The sequence below is a fragment of the Dendronephthya gigantea genome, unplaced genomic scaffold (genome assembly GCF_004324835.1).
Source record: "Dendronephthya gigantea isolate DGI-Jeju-01 unplaced genomic scaffold, DenGig_1.0 000112F, whole genome shotgun sequence".
Taxonomy (NCBI): domain Eukaryota; kingdom Metazoa; phylum Cnidaria; class Anthozoa; order Malacalcyonacea; family Nephtheidae; genus Dendronephthya; species Dendronephthya gigantea.
Window position 1 is genome coordinate 132,859 of NW_021163122.1, and position 17,231 is coordinate 150,089.

General features: G+C 40.1%; 1 protein-coding gene and 1 long non-coding RNA gene across 2 annotated transcripts in view; one reads left to right on the forward strand and one right to left on the reverse strand.

Annotated features, from left to right (window-relative positions):
* LOC114535180 (von Willebrand factor D and EGF domain-containing protein-like) overlaps positions 1–17,231 on the forward strand; it is a 59,912-nt gene that overhangs the window by 31,604 nt on the left and 11,077 nt on the right. The window lies entirely within an intron of this gene.
* LOC114535181 lies at positions 4,666–5,959 on the reverse strand. Its single transcript, XR_003688209.1, has 2 exons — positions 5,743–5,959; positions 4,666–5,494 (listed from the first exon to the last, which is right to left on the reverse strand). It is a non-coding gene; the product is annotated as an uncharacterized LOC114535181 (long non-coding RNA).

Here is a 17,231-nt window from a genome sequence, read left to right on the forward strand (position 1 = left end):
ACTTTTTAGTTGCAAACATACATAAGTTTTTTCTGGTCACCTGCAATGCATATAGTGTTGTCACTATGGAATGTATAACTTGATAGTGCATGAGTACCATTTTGTCTTGTATGTCTTGTGGCATAGATGATTTTCATTGTGTTATCATATTAAATTTAACATTTCTGTCAAGGAAACACAAAGTGTGAAATGTGTAGAGGTTGCATCGAAAGATATTGCAAGTTGGATGTCAGACAGAGATTGTGTGAGTATGGAAGAGGTAGCTGAACATATAGTAAGCAAAGACAGTGCAGGAGATACAACAACTGAGAGTGTTGGTAAAGTAGTTGTTCAGGGTGTCACTGATAAGGTAAGCTCTTGTAATGTAAGTGTACAGGGTATAACAAAAGAGGTTATTACTGATGATGTAATTGCACATGGAAGAAAAAGAAAGCCTTCAGATGAAGACTTTGATGAGATGCTTATTAATGGGGTAAGTACTCCAAAAAGAATACACATGAGTCATGTGAATCATGATCACACCTACCATATCAGTAAATCCCCTCGTAGAATGAAGAAACATGTAGACAATCTTGTAAACAAAATGACTAAATTGCAGAAAAGTTAATGCATCAAAGCAAAAGACAAAAGGCTAAAGAGAAAGGTTAGCACTTTGGAGTCAGTGGTAAGTGAACTGAGGCAGAGTAATCTTATAAATAGTGATTGCGCTGCGATTTTGGAAACAACCTTTTCCGGAGTTCCAAAGGAACTGATGAAGAGGTTAGTGTCGCAAAAAAAAGCAAAAATCCTGGGGCGTATCCGCCCGAGCTAAGGTCATTTGCTCTGACCTTAAAGTTTTATTCACGAAGGCGTATAATTATGTTCGGAAGAGTTTTCAGCTCGGGCTGCCACACGTATCTGTGATCCGATCGTGGTTACTTCGATGGATGGTGAACCCGGTTTCACGAAAGATGCCTTGACAGCTTTGAAAGCTAAGGTCCTCGCTGCAAAAAGAAAAGGTGAAGAAGTTGTTTGCGCTCTCACCTTGGATGAGATGTCCATACGAAACATGTCGAGTGGGATGGGCAAAGAATGCGTGGGTATGTCGACCTCGGAACGGGCATTGAAGACGACTCTCTACCTGAGGCAACCGATGCTCTTGTGTACATGGCTGTATGTGCAAACTCAAGTTGGAAAATACCCTGTGGATATTTTCTAGTAAATGGACTCACTGGTGAAGAGAAGGCAACTTAACGAAAGAATGCATTCGAAAATTGCACGAATGAAGTCGGGGTGAAGGTGATTTCTTTCACATGCGACGGTCCATCGACCCACCAGGCGATGTTAAAGGAGCTCGGCGCAATTCTTACACCTGATAGCCTGCAGGCGTATTTTCCGCATCCGTGTGACCCAGAGGCCAAGATCTACGTGTTTCTGGATGCCTGCCACATGATAAAGTTGGTGCGAAACACAATGTCGGACTGGCAAGTTCTGAAGGATGAAGATGGAACACAATTCAGTGGCAATTCATCGAGAAATTGCATCAGTTGCAAGAATCAGAGGGTTTACATCTTGCTAATAAGCTCCGGGCAGGGCATATCAAATGGAAACCACAGAAGATGAAGGTAAACCTGCAGCACAGGCGCTCAGTTCGAGTGTCGCTGATGCTTTAGAATACTGCGAAGGTAAGCTGAAATTGCCACAATTTCAGGGATGTGGTCCGACTGTGAAGTTTATTCGTGTTTTTGATCGCTTATTTGATGTTCTGAATTCCAGAAACCGGCTGGCGAAGAATTAAAAAGCGCCAATCAGGAGATCGAATTATCAGTACACGAAGAAGTTTCTGGACCAGGCGAGTGAGTACATCCGAAATCTAAAGGGTCCTGATGGAAGATCGATTCTCAAGACAAAAAGAAAGACCGGGTTTCTTGGTTTTCTTATTTGCATCAAAGCAGTTTTGGGATTGGCCGACGATCTGGTTATGCGGAGAAACCAGTGCTAAAGTACCTCTTGACGTACAAGATAAGTCAAGATCACTTGGAGTTGTTCTTCGGTGCTGTGCGAGCATGCGGAGGATGGAATAACAATCCAACCAAACGGCAGTTTGTAGCGGCGTACAAGCAACTGCTGATGAGGCACAATATTAAAGGAGGTCATGGAAACTGCGTTGCTCAAGATGACACTCAGATATTAGACTGCGTCAAAGACCAGTGTGAAATTGAAGAAACGCCGACTGGGATCTCAGACGTGGCGATTGCAACGACCTGGAGTTGAGAGAGCCAACTCCCGTCGATCATGACTACTGTGATGTGTCTAATGCCATTGAACTGTCTGAGTACAAGGAGGCTGCAATATCGTATATTGCTGGATACGTCTCGAAGATGGTGACGAAAAAGATCCATTGCACCCAATGTACAACGGTTCTGACGACGACGGAAGAGAACATACCGGACTTGTTCGTAACATGGAAGACGAATGGGGGTTTGCAACTACCGTCACACGGACTGATTAAGATTTGTGAAGAAACGGAGAAGTGCATTATGAGAATGTTGAATTCAAACCAAGGTGGTCTACCCCGTAGCGCTGGACTATCAGGAGCAATTGCCAAGACGGTGCTGGAAACATGTGTGAAGAGCGGGGTCTTCAGCACGTTGAACCAACACATGTTTGACTCAAGTGCTGTGGACAACCACCTGTTCACTCTGATAAAGTGCTGTTCTCAGAGTTATGTCACGATTCGAATGCATCATTTATGTAAGTTAAGGAATGCAAGTATGCATGAGAAGGTAATACGAAAGCAGTTTTCAAAGCTTGTGTTGTTCAAACACCAGTAGAGTTGACACATGACCTGCGCACTCTTGTGGTGCTTTCGAGGTTTGCCTGTATGCCTTGGAATGCAATGTCAATGTAACTGACTATGAACTTATGGAAATTGAAATTTCATCCCTTTCTATTTATATCAATTAATTTTCTACATCTTTACGAAAATTGAAATGACCAAAGACCTCATTTCTCAATATTTCAGTCATAGACATTGTATTTTTCGAAGGTTGGGCGTATCCTGGCACAATAATTTGTGTTTCGAGGAAGAGTGTGCATTGTTGAGATGCATGGTCAACGGAACATGCACATTTTAGATGTGTCTAGGGGTTGACAGAGTAATGTGTGTATGGTGTTTGACAACAGTCAATTAATATTTGGCAGATGAACAAATTATAAAATGTATTGATATGTCACTATAGGTAAATATTGTTTTTGTTCTTTATCTTTTCAATGTGTTTGCATTCATGCAGTTCTGTCATTAATTTTGTTTTTTTTTTATTTTTTGTTAGACTAAGAGCAACTGAAAAGATTTAACTACAACCATAAAAGAAATTATTTAATTTACTATTATTATTATTAGAATTAGAAGAACAAATTATATTTATAGATATCAGATGAACTAAATTAAACTTTTGTTAAACAGGAATATGACCAAACAGACACAAGGGCAATATATGTTAATGTTTGGCTAGCCATGTAGATATTCCATCTTTCTTGACATCTTCCTGAGTTGTCCAAAAAAATTAAGGTATTGCATTGCAGATGGAAGATATTCCTCAATCCTCACTTGTCTTACTCTTTGTTCAATATTGTAACCAAAAATTGTTGAAGAAGATGTTGTGGTATGATCACAACTGACTTTATGCTGGACAAGAACAAAAAATCTCATCAATCACGACAATCGAGTTGCGCTGAAATACAGATCTCAATTGACTGGTCAAAAAATTTATTGTCACATCACCATTTGATGATACATCAGCCAGTGATATCACATTCTATGAACAAAATCATGGAGAAAACACAATCAAGAGAAACAGTCCAGTCAACTATTATTGTTGTTCTCAAAGTATTGTGATCAATGCCATTTCATTATACTGTTTATACATGAACCAGTGATACCAACATAATGTGAAAATCTTGTTAAACACATCAACAAAATCATGGAGAAAGGAAAATCAAGAAAATCAGCTAGTCAACAATATATATTCTTGCTGTTGAAGTATCATGATTGATGCCAATGAAAGACACTGGTTGTACATAATCAAAATTTAATTTACCATCACTTGTGGAGGAATTGAGTGTCACAGAGAGAATGGAGTTCAGGGTGTCACAGAGAGAATGGTGTATATGCTTGGCAGTTAAACATTGACAGTGTAAATTTGTAAAATATAGCTATACTGTGATACTGATAGTTTATATTGGACAAAAATTCCTTTCTGTTTATATATATTTTTGTAACAGCAAATTGTTTTATATACTTTATATTTTTCGAGGCAATACCAGAGGTGTAGCTGGGAAGGGGGCTGGAGATGCAAAACCCTCCTAGGAAAATGAAGTGAATCATTGTTATGCCAAATAATGCAAAACACCTGATCTGGCCTATTGAAGTTGTCCATATTAATGTCACAAAATCATTCCTAGAATGTTTAGCACAAATCTTGTCTCGAGTCACACTGCTGCCCACCTAGGTTTTCGCTAGCCTCTCTCTTCCCCAAAAACTTTGGGCAATATATATAAATTGTGATTATAGTATATTATTAATTTATTATTATTATTGCAAAGATGTATATATGATTTACTGTTTATACTACATGGCTTAATTTACACTTTCTGTCATGGGTAATTGAAAATTGAGATCTAATGTGTTAATTAAAGCATATAATTATATTCCTCTTTATTACTTTCAAGGTATACTATTAACACAAGGTAAAAAATACTAGCAGGATAAAATTATAATATTTGACAAACTTGCAAAAATCCCTTTAATGGACATTTTTGTTTAATTAATACAAATAAGCAGAACAGAGTACCAGTTGGCAGTACTGCACATATTTGAATGGTTTATTTAACATTGTTTTGCAGTGTAAAGACCCGAAATTACCAAGTCCAACGACAATGATGATGATGATGTTACCAATTAGTTATTAATCAACTATAACTTTTGTGTTTACTTATAGCAGAGACTTTATCAATTATTGACAATTGTATTAATACTATTTTAAATAACCAACCACCTTATACTAGAAACTTGAATAAATCATGAATATATATTCTATGAAATCTCTATATTAGCCTTTCTCACAATGACATTTTTGGGGTACTTTCAATTTTCTCAAATAGGTTTAATAAATTATAACCACATGAAAAGCATCAACACACCATTTGAAGAATAAAAAGCATATTCATCATTGTGAGAAAGGATAACTAAACTTTGACATGTGTATGAGTTATCAGAGGAATATTAAAACTTTCAGAATCTTAAACGTTAAATTGATTGAAAATTTTGATCATTTTAGTCAATTTGATTTTATGAAATTAAATGCACCTCATTAGTTTGTCACAGTCCTGTATAAGGCCAACAGAGTCGATGATGCATTGGTTTATTGGCTTCGAAATGATAGGCCTGTTATAGCTGTTAATACCAGTTAGCTAAGGATTCAAATTAGTCATCTGGTTTTCAGGGCTTTTTTGCCTGTAGAAATAAGAACAAATAGTTTACACAATACCATGTTTATCAATACTTTCATTTGTAATTTGTTTTTAACCGCGTGCAAATAATGCCAAATATGTGAGTGCAAATAAATGTATTCCTTGCTTGTTTGTCGATAAAAAGCAATCTCATGATAATATTTGACGTTATTTCGGGCCCTTGAGATTCTTAAAAAACAAAGGAATGGTCAATCGATAATCGATGTCTATACAAAAGTTGTGTCTTAATACCTGTTTCACTTCAAGGCTTCTGACTTTCCTTCTCGCTTTCCTCGGGCTTGTAGAAGTGTAAATATCAGACAGATTCAAAAAGATCTTTTTCCTTCGTAAATTCAAAACACCGTATTTGTGGCGGAGGCGTACAAAAGATTCGTATTGCATATATTCTTTGCACACTTTTCACAGATAAAATTTAAAAAAAAAACAGGGGGGAGCATTCTCTTGTAGCGGGCTCATATTTGAGCCTGGTCAGTGGTAATTACCATGGGCAAAGGGGACCATATGGCGTCAGCAAAGCTTCTACGCATGCGCAGAAGGGCGAAGTCCGCCATGTTTTTTTCGACAAAAAGATGGCGGCGAAGTTACCGAAAAATGACGAGCCGGTCCTCCAGGAATTATTATATAGCTCAGTGGGGTAAACTTTGATTCTTTAAAAATATACGGCCGTTGTAGCAAGTTGCTATGACTACAGTGCTTCCACGTGCAGAAAAATATTTCCATACTTTTCTCAATTTCTATTTCTCACATAAATTTTCTAACAATTATGTTACCATCCCTACGTATACGCTTAACTAATTTCGCTTAACCGAGGCGAGGGGTTGCTGCATGCATGTATTTCTAGTAATCACGTAATCAATTGAACATGTATTCGGATTGTTCGCCTTTAACTTGCAAGATTACAAGCGTCACAACATGCTCAGAAAGCGCATGTGACTAAAGTAGTAAACATGCCAAGCGAAATTTGGCAAAAAGAAGCCCCAGAGGATGCCGAGTTATGTGGCTTGAAAACATCTGTTCAAAAACTTGTGAGAAAAAGGACTTAACACGAGATTCAGACTAACAAATTAAAGCGAATATCACAAGCATAGAAGAACTAGAGCAGAGATATTCACAATAGAAGAACTGAGCTATAACTTAGGAGAAAAAATCAACCATTTTCGTAAGTACATTCATATTATTGTGCCATACAATGGCTGAAATAATGTACATATGTAAATAGCTTAAAATAAAATGAATTGCTAATTGAGCTGTGTCGATATAAAACCCGGGTGATGTAAGTGACTGTGGACGTCTGACATGCGACATTTGGTAGCAGTAAATTGCTCTTAACTATTGACGGAATAGTTGTCTTCTGGTGTTGCAATAATATGGCTATCGGCAATCGTAGTCTTCGAAGAGAAGCTGAATCGTTACACGAAGACGAAGAGCGCAAACTGTGACGGGAGACAGCGGCGGCATTGACGAGGCACAATATGTGGGAAAGAAGCCAATACAAACACCGCCGAAGTTTGATGGAAAATCCTCTAAAGAGGCATTTAATTTAGGCACAATTTGAAATAACGGCACGCAAGAATCGCTGGACTAGCGAAGACAAAGCCGCTTTGATTTCTGGCTACATCCCTTGTGGGTAATGCCACCTTAGTGCTGAGAAACCTATCGGAATGTGATTGTAGAAATTATGAAGTATTGGTTACGGCATTGACGAGTAGATTTGGCGTCATCAGTCAGAATTAGTGAGGGCAAAGTTAAAGAACCGTCTAAAGAGAAAAGATGAGAGAAAGAAAAGATAACACTCACTAGGACAGCTTACCCTGATGCGTCACCATCGTTACAGGATGTATTGGGAAGAGATCATTTTTTTGAAGCGTTAACTGATGACGACTTACGATTAAGATTTCGACAAAGCAAACCCTGGTCTTTACAAGAAGCATTGGAGACAGCGTTGGAGCTGGAATACTTCCAATTAGCCCGTCGCCATAGAAATTGTCTTTTACGTGATTCAGTCGGACACGTTAGGTTAATCGAAGAAGACGCGATAATATCCGAAATAACTAAAACCAGTAAAAAGCAAGAGAACCGTGAAGATGACATGTTACAGAGGTTGGAAGAGGTAATCAACGAATTGATAAAAAAATTAAGGAAACAACCTAAACGCCCTCGTTATCCACTCTCGCTGGCCTTCAGTGGACGCAGTCCCACTCACTTTGGTGATTGTAAATGTTGGAATGGTGGGGAGGTCGGTCATTTTGGTAGAGATTGCAGTGGAAGGAAAAGATAAGGAGGAAACAAGTTTTGTGAGAAAAAAGATGATCTTCGAGAATCCAATAACAGTTTCTCGGGAAACGAGAGGCGGTCGACCTATCGGGACGAGTATCGCCCGGAAACGGAATTGGGCCAGTCCCGAGGTAGCAGAAGTAAAGGCTTGTGGCGGAACTGTTAACGTGGCGCGGTTTATCGCCTTTCGACCAGTGCAATTTGTGGTTGATATCGCTGCTGATATAACTATTTTGAGCCATGGAGTTTACAGAGAAGTAAGTCAAAGAGATGACTTTGGAATACGGACAGCTAAAAGTGCTGTGAAAGGTCTCGATGGAAAATAAATCGACGTGTTTGGGACGGCTACGTTGGATCTTTTGCTAGGAGAAACTTGCTTGCAGGAGCAAATCTGGATTGCCGATATTAAAGAGGACTGTATCCTGGGTGCGGAATTTCTAAAGAAACAAGGTTGTTTAATTGACTATCCGCGAAGCATTCTACGTATTGGCGATATGGAAGTTCCCATGCATGTTAACATGGAAGAAATCAAATGCTGGAGAGTGGTTCTAGATAAAACAGTGCCGAAAGTCGGAGGAAATACGGAAATGTTAATTTCAGCAAAGTGGGATTGTTCTCCGAGAGAAAGTACCTGTGGAGTTGTAGGTCTGGCTGGAATTGCTAATTGAGCTGTGTAGATATAAAACCCGGGTGTGTTTTTAATAAAGTTGTTAAATGTTAAAGTTGGTAAATTATCAATACTATAATCGATACCAACGAACAACCTACTACAAACGAAGAAAATAACCGTTCGAATACACCAACTATTCCATCTATCCCACATGAACACACAACAAACAATAGCGTAGTCAGCTTGTCGATTTGTCCCGCTATGCTAATATTTTAGTGTTCACTGACTGCGAAAACAACAGATTTCTAAAGGCATGAATAATTATAATAATTTGAAATTTACATAGCGTGACAAAATCGCCAGGCTGGCTACACCACTGCATACAAACGCTGAACCGTCATTGCAAACGTAATCCTTTGCAAGCTCCCAGATGACATACGAAGAAACCTAGCACGGAGCCACAAAACTCAAGCTTGGACCATCAACCAACTTCGAAACGCCCTTCAGCAAGAACTCTGAATAGCTGTCAAATCCTACTAAGTTCGACGCTGAATTTCTTAAAAGTGGGACCTAATTGCATACAGTGACTAGTATAGTTGGAAAACCGACACTTTGAAGTACTACATTCCGTAATAAAACTCGTCTGCAAACGCGATTTGAACTTTTGAGAGCATTTGAAATTTGATACTATTTATTGCCTTTGTTTACATTAAATATTGCCGACGTCAGACGTATGAGTTTATGTCCCTTGCTAAATAAATTTCCTCATTGCTCTTCTCTCAAAACTAATCGATATTGTCATAGTACTAAATTATATTTCGCTGTTTATGTTACAAAATACTTAAATAGATGATATTAAACATATAAAATTGAATCATGATAAACACTCGCAAAAAATGTCGCCCGGGGAGAACCCAACACAAGCTTTATATTTCGATTATGAGATACTCTACAACCAGTTAATTCATGCAAACATTCAAACACAGGTATACTTTTAGCATCCTATCATACACTGAAATTAGCAATCTGCGCATTTTGAACTAGGTGGTTTTTTTTAAATAGAGCACTGAGTACAGGCGAGGTTAAATAAGAACATTTTCTGCAATGCATTTTTGGAGTAGGTGGTTAAGTCGGATGCACACAAGGACGATTTTAGTCCGTAAACGTAAACTATGGCACTATTATCTAACAATACCTTATATATTCTAGTCATCTTTAGTGATTTTTCTTAGTTTATAGTAGTTGGATAAGATCAGATTGTTTTGATCCGCTATTTTGCCCGAGTTTTACCGGAAGCGTTGCAGTTGGCTCTCTACAACATCACGTGCGCTCGGCTTTACAATGCACTACTTGCAAAAAAAGTCAAATTTGCGTAATATAGGGATTGCCAGATGACAACATTGTACATTGTTGATTGTGCGCAATATGCATCCGGTGTTGTTTTTAGAAGCTTTTACGTTGATCTTAGTTTCCAATGGAGATTAAAACAATATAAAAAGATTGTTTAGTTAAAATATTCAACAGGTAACAAATTCAATTAATTAATATATAAATTTAGTAAAATTGGTTACCATAGACTTAAAAGGAAGCCACATCCGAAATATTTAAATTTATATTTCAACTAATTCATTTTGTCCGCTTAATTCGTTTTCATAAAACACTTCGTTCAAATGACGTTGTGGGATAGTAGCGATGACTCGTGTATAATACCCCTTACAATACCAGTAAGGTCAATGGTTACAAGCGCATCTTTCTACCATGCTCGTGATTTTCTGAACTAAGTCCTTTTCTTGTCCCTCGACTTAAATTTGATATCAAAGTGCTCGCACAACTCTTTCAGAATGGTAACTTTGAATACGTTTAGTTTGCTTTCACTGTACAGTTCACACAGATTGTAGACGTCATAAGCAATAGGATGGACAACATTAATTGCTTTCTGGATATCTTGAAGAATATTCTCGTTGATATAGGCTTCTTCTTCGTCGTCATCCATCGGAAAATCCTCGATTGCTTCCATTGGTAGCGCCATTCCTTTGCGTCTGGCTTATGCAAGTCGCGAAAAAAACCCTTGGATTTTACTGATGTCTTGGTCAGCCATTCGTCCTTTTTAAAACGTCTCTCGCCATCGTGTTCTCTTGCCGATCTCATATCTAGGGAGACTTGGCGCGGGTCTGCTTTATTTCCTGTAGCTTCTCCCAAGTTAAACTTAGTAATAAGGTAATCACGCATCTTTTGGGGAAACCGCGTCCCGCCTGTTCTTTGCTTGCTTAGAGCCCAACCCATTTGCAGCTGCACCGATTTTTCTTGGATGGTTAATCTTCTCAAACTGTCGCTAAAATCAACTGTTGTTTGTGTCTGGGTCACCGTCGAGTAAGAGGCCGCCCACTCTCTTCCTAAGGTATCATAAAGGCCCTCGTTCTTTAAAAACCTGCAGTGTTTTCCCCGAAACTCTGGTGTAAGTCTAAATCATCAAGCGAGGAGCAGACGTAGTTGCACCTTGCTTCGGGACAGTAAAATAATCCACTTTCTTTTTCCGGATCTTCATTTTCACTTGTTTTTACAAGCTGCGTTGATGGTTGCCTGACAGTAAACTTCTTTTCAACAAGAAGACTTGTGTGTTCCTGGTGGGTAGTAAAAATTTCAGTGTATTTGAATTTCTTTCCTTTACCGATACCATGTGCTTGCCATACTCTTATGCCATCATCCTCATATCTAAAGTTATGAAATGCACTAAAGTGTGTCAATTTCTTAACTTTAAGTTGACTCACGCATTGATTGATTTGGTTCACCGAGGACGAGGTGCCTTTCACAGGATGAGCTGTACGTGAAGCATGCATATCAGATGCACTAATGATGTCATTTCCTTTATTGCAATATGTATGGATAGAAAACTTTAGAGGACAAAGTATCCGATCGCAGATGTCCTTTCCTTGTTGAGGCTCTGAGTAGTCGTATTGTGTGACGGCAATCCCTTTACGGTCTCCCACATCTCTTAAGGCAGCGATTAACTCGCTATTGTGGTAGCAGCCCGCCTCGTCCGACCGGAAATACACAGTTTTCACAGAAGGATAAATAGACTTGATGTTGCCAAGAAGATCCTCGGCAATGGAAGCCACGGCGAAGCAATCTTGAGTACAGGAGTCGAAAAGATGTGCAAAGGATAGTACGTTGATGTGCTTCTTATTGGCGCCCTTTGAAACAATAGTACTAATGTGCCAACTGAGTCTTCTCTTTCCAAACCAGTCTGATTGTTTCTCTTTGTGTTTGGGTTGTACATATTTCATTTCCCAATCCATGACTACTAGAATAGATGTTTCGTCCAGGGTGTGGATTACTTCTTGCTTTGCTTCTTCCTGATTGACTGATCTGAAAATATGGGCCTTCCATTGGTATATGCAACTCTGGGCTTGCTTGAAATCATAAAGGTGATCTTCTCGCTGTTTTTGATTGTACTTGCTACTCTTAAAATAAGCTATTTTCTCATTCAGCTCTGCGAGAAGCAAATCTAAAGCTTTGCACTGTTCACAAACAAGCAGATGTTCATGATCGCAACAGGATTTGAAAAGGTCATCGGCTGGATCGCTTAGAGCAAAGACCCGACAATGGTCTGCGCATCTGCTAGTTTTATCTTGACAGTCAACCCGATAGTCAGTCTTTAAATATTGTTTACGTTTGTCCAATTTTGTGTTCATTGCTTGGCACCAACTTTTGTCCACTCCAAATAGCTCCAGTTGCTGAACAATAGTCTTCAAAGTTCCAAATGCTGTAGATCCTTCGGCAGCAGTATTGTCTAATCCCTGTAGTGATTTTCGTTGACTGGCCTCTCTTACCTCTAAAATACGGTATAGAGTCCTTCTACTTAGAGGCTCGTATCCGATGTTTTCGCGGTGCTGGTTATACTGCATAACCATAGTTGATCTGGTTACTATACGAACTACATTAGGCATAGAAATAGTTTCCCCGTTGTCTAATTTTAAAGTTCTCATCCCATAGGCAACATCTTGATGGAAATAAGGTCGATTTAAGAAATCCACGAAATGGTCTACTTTGGTAATGTCTATAAATTGATTCGATGGCTGCACTTTTTTATGACGGAGGCTTGTCGTATAGTATATTTAGAAATGACGGACACGTGAACAGCGCATGCATATGATTAAGATAAGGCTTGGGAAAATAACATTAGTATTGTAAGCGAGGAGTAGAAAAACATAAAATAAAACTTTACTAGAAAATTACATCGATTTAAATCATCAAGTTACGACATTTGGCGACGAGAAAAGAAGAATGCCACCGCCTGAACCACCAACAGAGGCTACAACGTCTCAGCAAAGCGAAAGCAGTCCAGAATTACAGGCAATTCAGCAAGCAATTGGTTCGTTGAACACGGGAGCCCCTCGAAGCGGCTTACCACCTTTTGCACCGTTTGACCCCATAAAGACCGCTCTACAGTGGGACAACGCTGGAGAAAATGGATCAAACGATTTGAAAACTTACTTATCAGTTTACGCGAATTCGATTCGAAAGTAAAACGTGGTTTACTTCTCACTTATGTCGGCGAAACAACGAATGATATTTTCGACACACTGCCTGAAACCGGAGACGATTACGAAACCGCCGTGTCCAAATTAACCGAGTATTTCGAACCTACAAGCAACACAGACATGGCTATCTTTGAATTTCGCGAAATGAAGCAAGAACAAGGAGAGACCCTAAATGCCTTTTATCTTCGATTAAGAGAAAAAGCAAAATCCTGCGAGTTTCATGACGAAGACCGCGAAATCAAGACGCACATTATTCATAAAACAACTGATTCAAGATTACGTCGTAAAGCTCTACGCGAAACTATGACACTCCAAGCTCTTTTAACGTACGGAAACACATTGGAAAAGACGGATATTGACTCCAAGAAGATCGAACGCACACAAGGAAGCGAATCCGGAGCAACGGTGAATCAAGCATATTCCCTTCAAAAAAAACAACGTCAACGACATCAACGACCCCGTTATTATAATCCTCACACTCAAGGTCAACACAAGAAACAACAGTATGAATATAACCCGCGAAAATCATCAAATAAACAATGCCGGAATTGTGGAGGACAATTTCCACACGAAGGAGGCAAAACAAATTGCCCCGCACACGGAAAAACCTGTCACAAATGCCAGAAAATCGGTCATTTCGCCAAGCATTGTTTGTCAACCCCGAAAGAAGATCCAGCAAAAATTCGACAGCTCCAAACAGAAGCGAGGTCATCTTCTGAAGATTCTGATGAAGAATTCATCTTTAACATGACAAACTCACAAAAAGCACCCACAGTCACAGTTCAGATTGAAAATATCCCAGTACGACTAATCGTTGACTCAGGTTCATCTGTGAATCTAATTAACAACAGCACTTTTAAACAATTGCAAGCTAAGAATAAAAGCATCAAGCTATCACCATCAAAGACCAAAGTTTTCCCGTATGGAAGCACCTCACCAATCGAAATGAAAGGGCAGTTGATATCACCGTGCACTGTAAACAGCACACAACCAACGCAACATTTCAAGTCACCAAGTCTGAAACACAGAATTTGCTCAGCTACAAAACATCCACTGAACTTGGTATATTAACAATCGAAGTGAACAACCTGGCAACAAACGGTGATATTCCACCAGAAATCGAGGCACTAATTCAGAAACACCAACCATTATTCACAGGAACTGGTCATCTAAAGAACTGTGAAATCAAGCTCGAAATCGATGAGACAATCACGCCTATTGCACAGTCAGCTCGACGAATCCCACACAGCATGAAACAAGTTGTGAACAAGAAGCTAGAAGAAATGCGCCAACAAGGCATAATAGAAAAGATCGAAGGTGCAACACCATGGTTATCACCCCTTGTTGTCATTCCAAAGAAATGTGGTGATGTTCGTTTAGTTGTCGACATGAGAAAAGCAAATACAGCCCTCAAACGAAGACGTATCCAAATTCCAACCGTAAATGAAATCCTACAGAAGATGCAAGGAGCCACAGTTTTTACAGAACTCGACCTATCACAGGGAATCCTTCAACTATCTCTCGCACCTGAATCCCTTTTCATCACAGCGTTTCCAACCCCTGACGACGGTCCTCACCAGTTCACCCGGCTCGTCATGGGAGCTTGCCCATCTAGCGAGTACTTCCACGAAAAGATTCACGAGCTCATAAGAGGAATTCCTAACTGCGAAAACATCTCGGATAACATCTGGCTTTGGTCAAAGGACCTGTCAACCCACATGGCTCACCTTGAAAGGTTATTCACCACCCTACAGTCCAGCGGATTAACACTCAAGTTTCCAAAGTGCTCCTTTGCCCAGCCCGAGATCAACGTTTTTGGACACATTGTGTCTGCTAAAGGGATCCGACCTGACCCGAAAAAGATTGAGGCAATTGCACAAGCTCCACATCCGAAATGCGCATCTGAAGTTCGTTCTTTCATTGGCTTAACGAACTATTGCTCACGCTATATTCCAGATTATAGCACCATCACCCAACCGCTGCGAAAGCTCACCAAATCGAATATTCCCTTTGAATGGAACAAAGAACAAGAAAGAGCATTCCAACAACTCAAAGCCATCATCAGCACCGCACCTGTTTTAGCCCATTATGATCTGAACGCACCAACCAAGCTGGTAGTTGATGCTTCTCCTTGGGCAGTTGGCGCCATACTCCTACAACAACAACCTGACACCAACTACCGTCCAGTCGCTTATGGAAGCCGTTCACTCACCACCACGGAAGTCAAGTATGGTCACATCGAAAAGGAAGCTCTCGCACTCGTATTCGGATGTGAACATTTTCACATGTACCTGTTTGGCAGAAAATTTGAGCTTGAAACTGACCATAAACCGCTTGAATATATCTTCCAGCCTAAATCAAGTAAACCACCTCCAGCTCGCATCGAGAGATGGCAACTTCGATTGCAAGAATACGATTTCGAAATCGTATACCGTCCAGGTCCTCAAAACCTAGCAGATTCCCTATCAAGATTGACACCAAAAAACCACCATCAAAGCGCGACAACAGTGCCGACAGATATGTTAACCTTATCGCCCAACACATGTCACCTCGAGCAATCGACACAGAAGAAATTCGCTCAGCTTCTATCCATGACCCAGAACTGCAGCTTGTTCGAAAATGCATCACTGAAAATACCCCATACAAACTCCCCAGTAGTTTTAAAGGCGTAGCTAGCGAGCTATGCGTGGCAAACGACATCGTTCTCCGTGGAACTGAATAGTTCTTCCAAACGAATTGCGCACGAAAGCCATCACAGCAGCTCACGAGGATCACGCAGGAATACCCGTTGCAAACATCGACTCAGATCAAAGTTATGGTGGCCTGGTATGGATAAAGACGTAGAGACACTCGTTAAACGCTGTCACCCTTGTCAAGTAACTGGCCAACCAACCAAACCAACCCCACTCAACTCAACTCCACTACCGAGTGGCCCCTGGGAATATCTAGCCCTCGACATCTGTGGTCCATTTCCAACCGGAGACTATGCATTAGTCTTGATCGATTACTACTCTCGATGGGTCGAAGTAGAAGTTGTTACGACCACCACATCAGCAAGAATCCTCAAATGGTTAGATTCTGTGTTTGCCACTCACGGTTATCCCATCACACTGCAAACCGATAATGCAACCTACTTCACCTCGGTGGAATTCAGAAATACCCTCAAGGATTGGGGAATCAAACCACGTACAGTCACTGAATACTGGCCCCAGGCGAATGGATTAGTGGAACGATTCAAACCAGATCCTTCTGAAGTTTATCCAAACCGCCTTGGTTGAAGGAAAGAATTGGAAGGAATCCATTCCGATAATGCTTCGAAACTATCGCACAACCCCCCATCGCACAACAGGGAAAACACCAGCATTACTTCTAATGAACCGAGAGTTGCGAACCAAGATACCTAGTATCCAACAACCACCCAGCAACCCACTTGCCAGTGAGATCAAGAAAACTGATGCAGTTTCGAAACGGAAGTCCAAAGTGCTAGCTGACAAGAAAAGAAGGGCCAAACCCCATCAATTTAAGAAAGGCGAATTGGTCCTATTAAAACAACCACATATCAATAAATTTTCAACAACGTTCAACCCGGACCCTCTCACAATAATCAGCATCAACGGCTCTCAGATTGTTATGCGAAGCAAAACCGGACAAATCTATCGCCGAAATTCATCTCATGTGAAAGAGTTTAATCAACCAAATGCGCCAACCGCAGAACAACCCAACGATGAAGACTTAGAAGATCTCATACCACCCTACAATTCAACTGGTGATGAGCAAGAAGCCCCACCGCAACCCTTACCACCAAACCCACCAGACCCACCTCTAAGAAGATCCACCAGGCAGAGGAAACCGCCAAACTATTTCAAGCATGAGTAAACGAATGAAAAACACTTTAGTCAGTGGCGTTTACACTCGTTAACATCTAACAATTGATATTTTTTTGAATAGTGAAACTTTCCAAAAAAAGGGAGGGATGTCGTATAGTATATTTAGAAATGACGGACACGTGAACAGCGCATGCATATGATTAAGATAAGGCTTGGGAAAATAACATTAGTATTGTAAGCGAGGAGTAGAAAAACATAAAATAAAACTTTACTAGAAAATTACATCGATTTAAATCATCAAGTTACGACAAGGCTCCAGGACCACACTTCTGAGAATGTGCCCGGGCTCTTTTTATTTGCCATTGACTCAATGTAGCGTAGGGTTCGTGGATTCTTTGGAGTGTCTTAATAGGATAATCGTACGCATAAATGCTTAAAATCTGTATTTTTAAATTCCTCGTTCGGGCT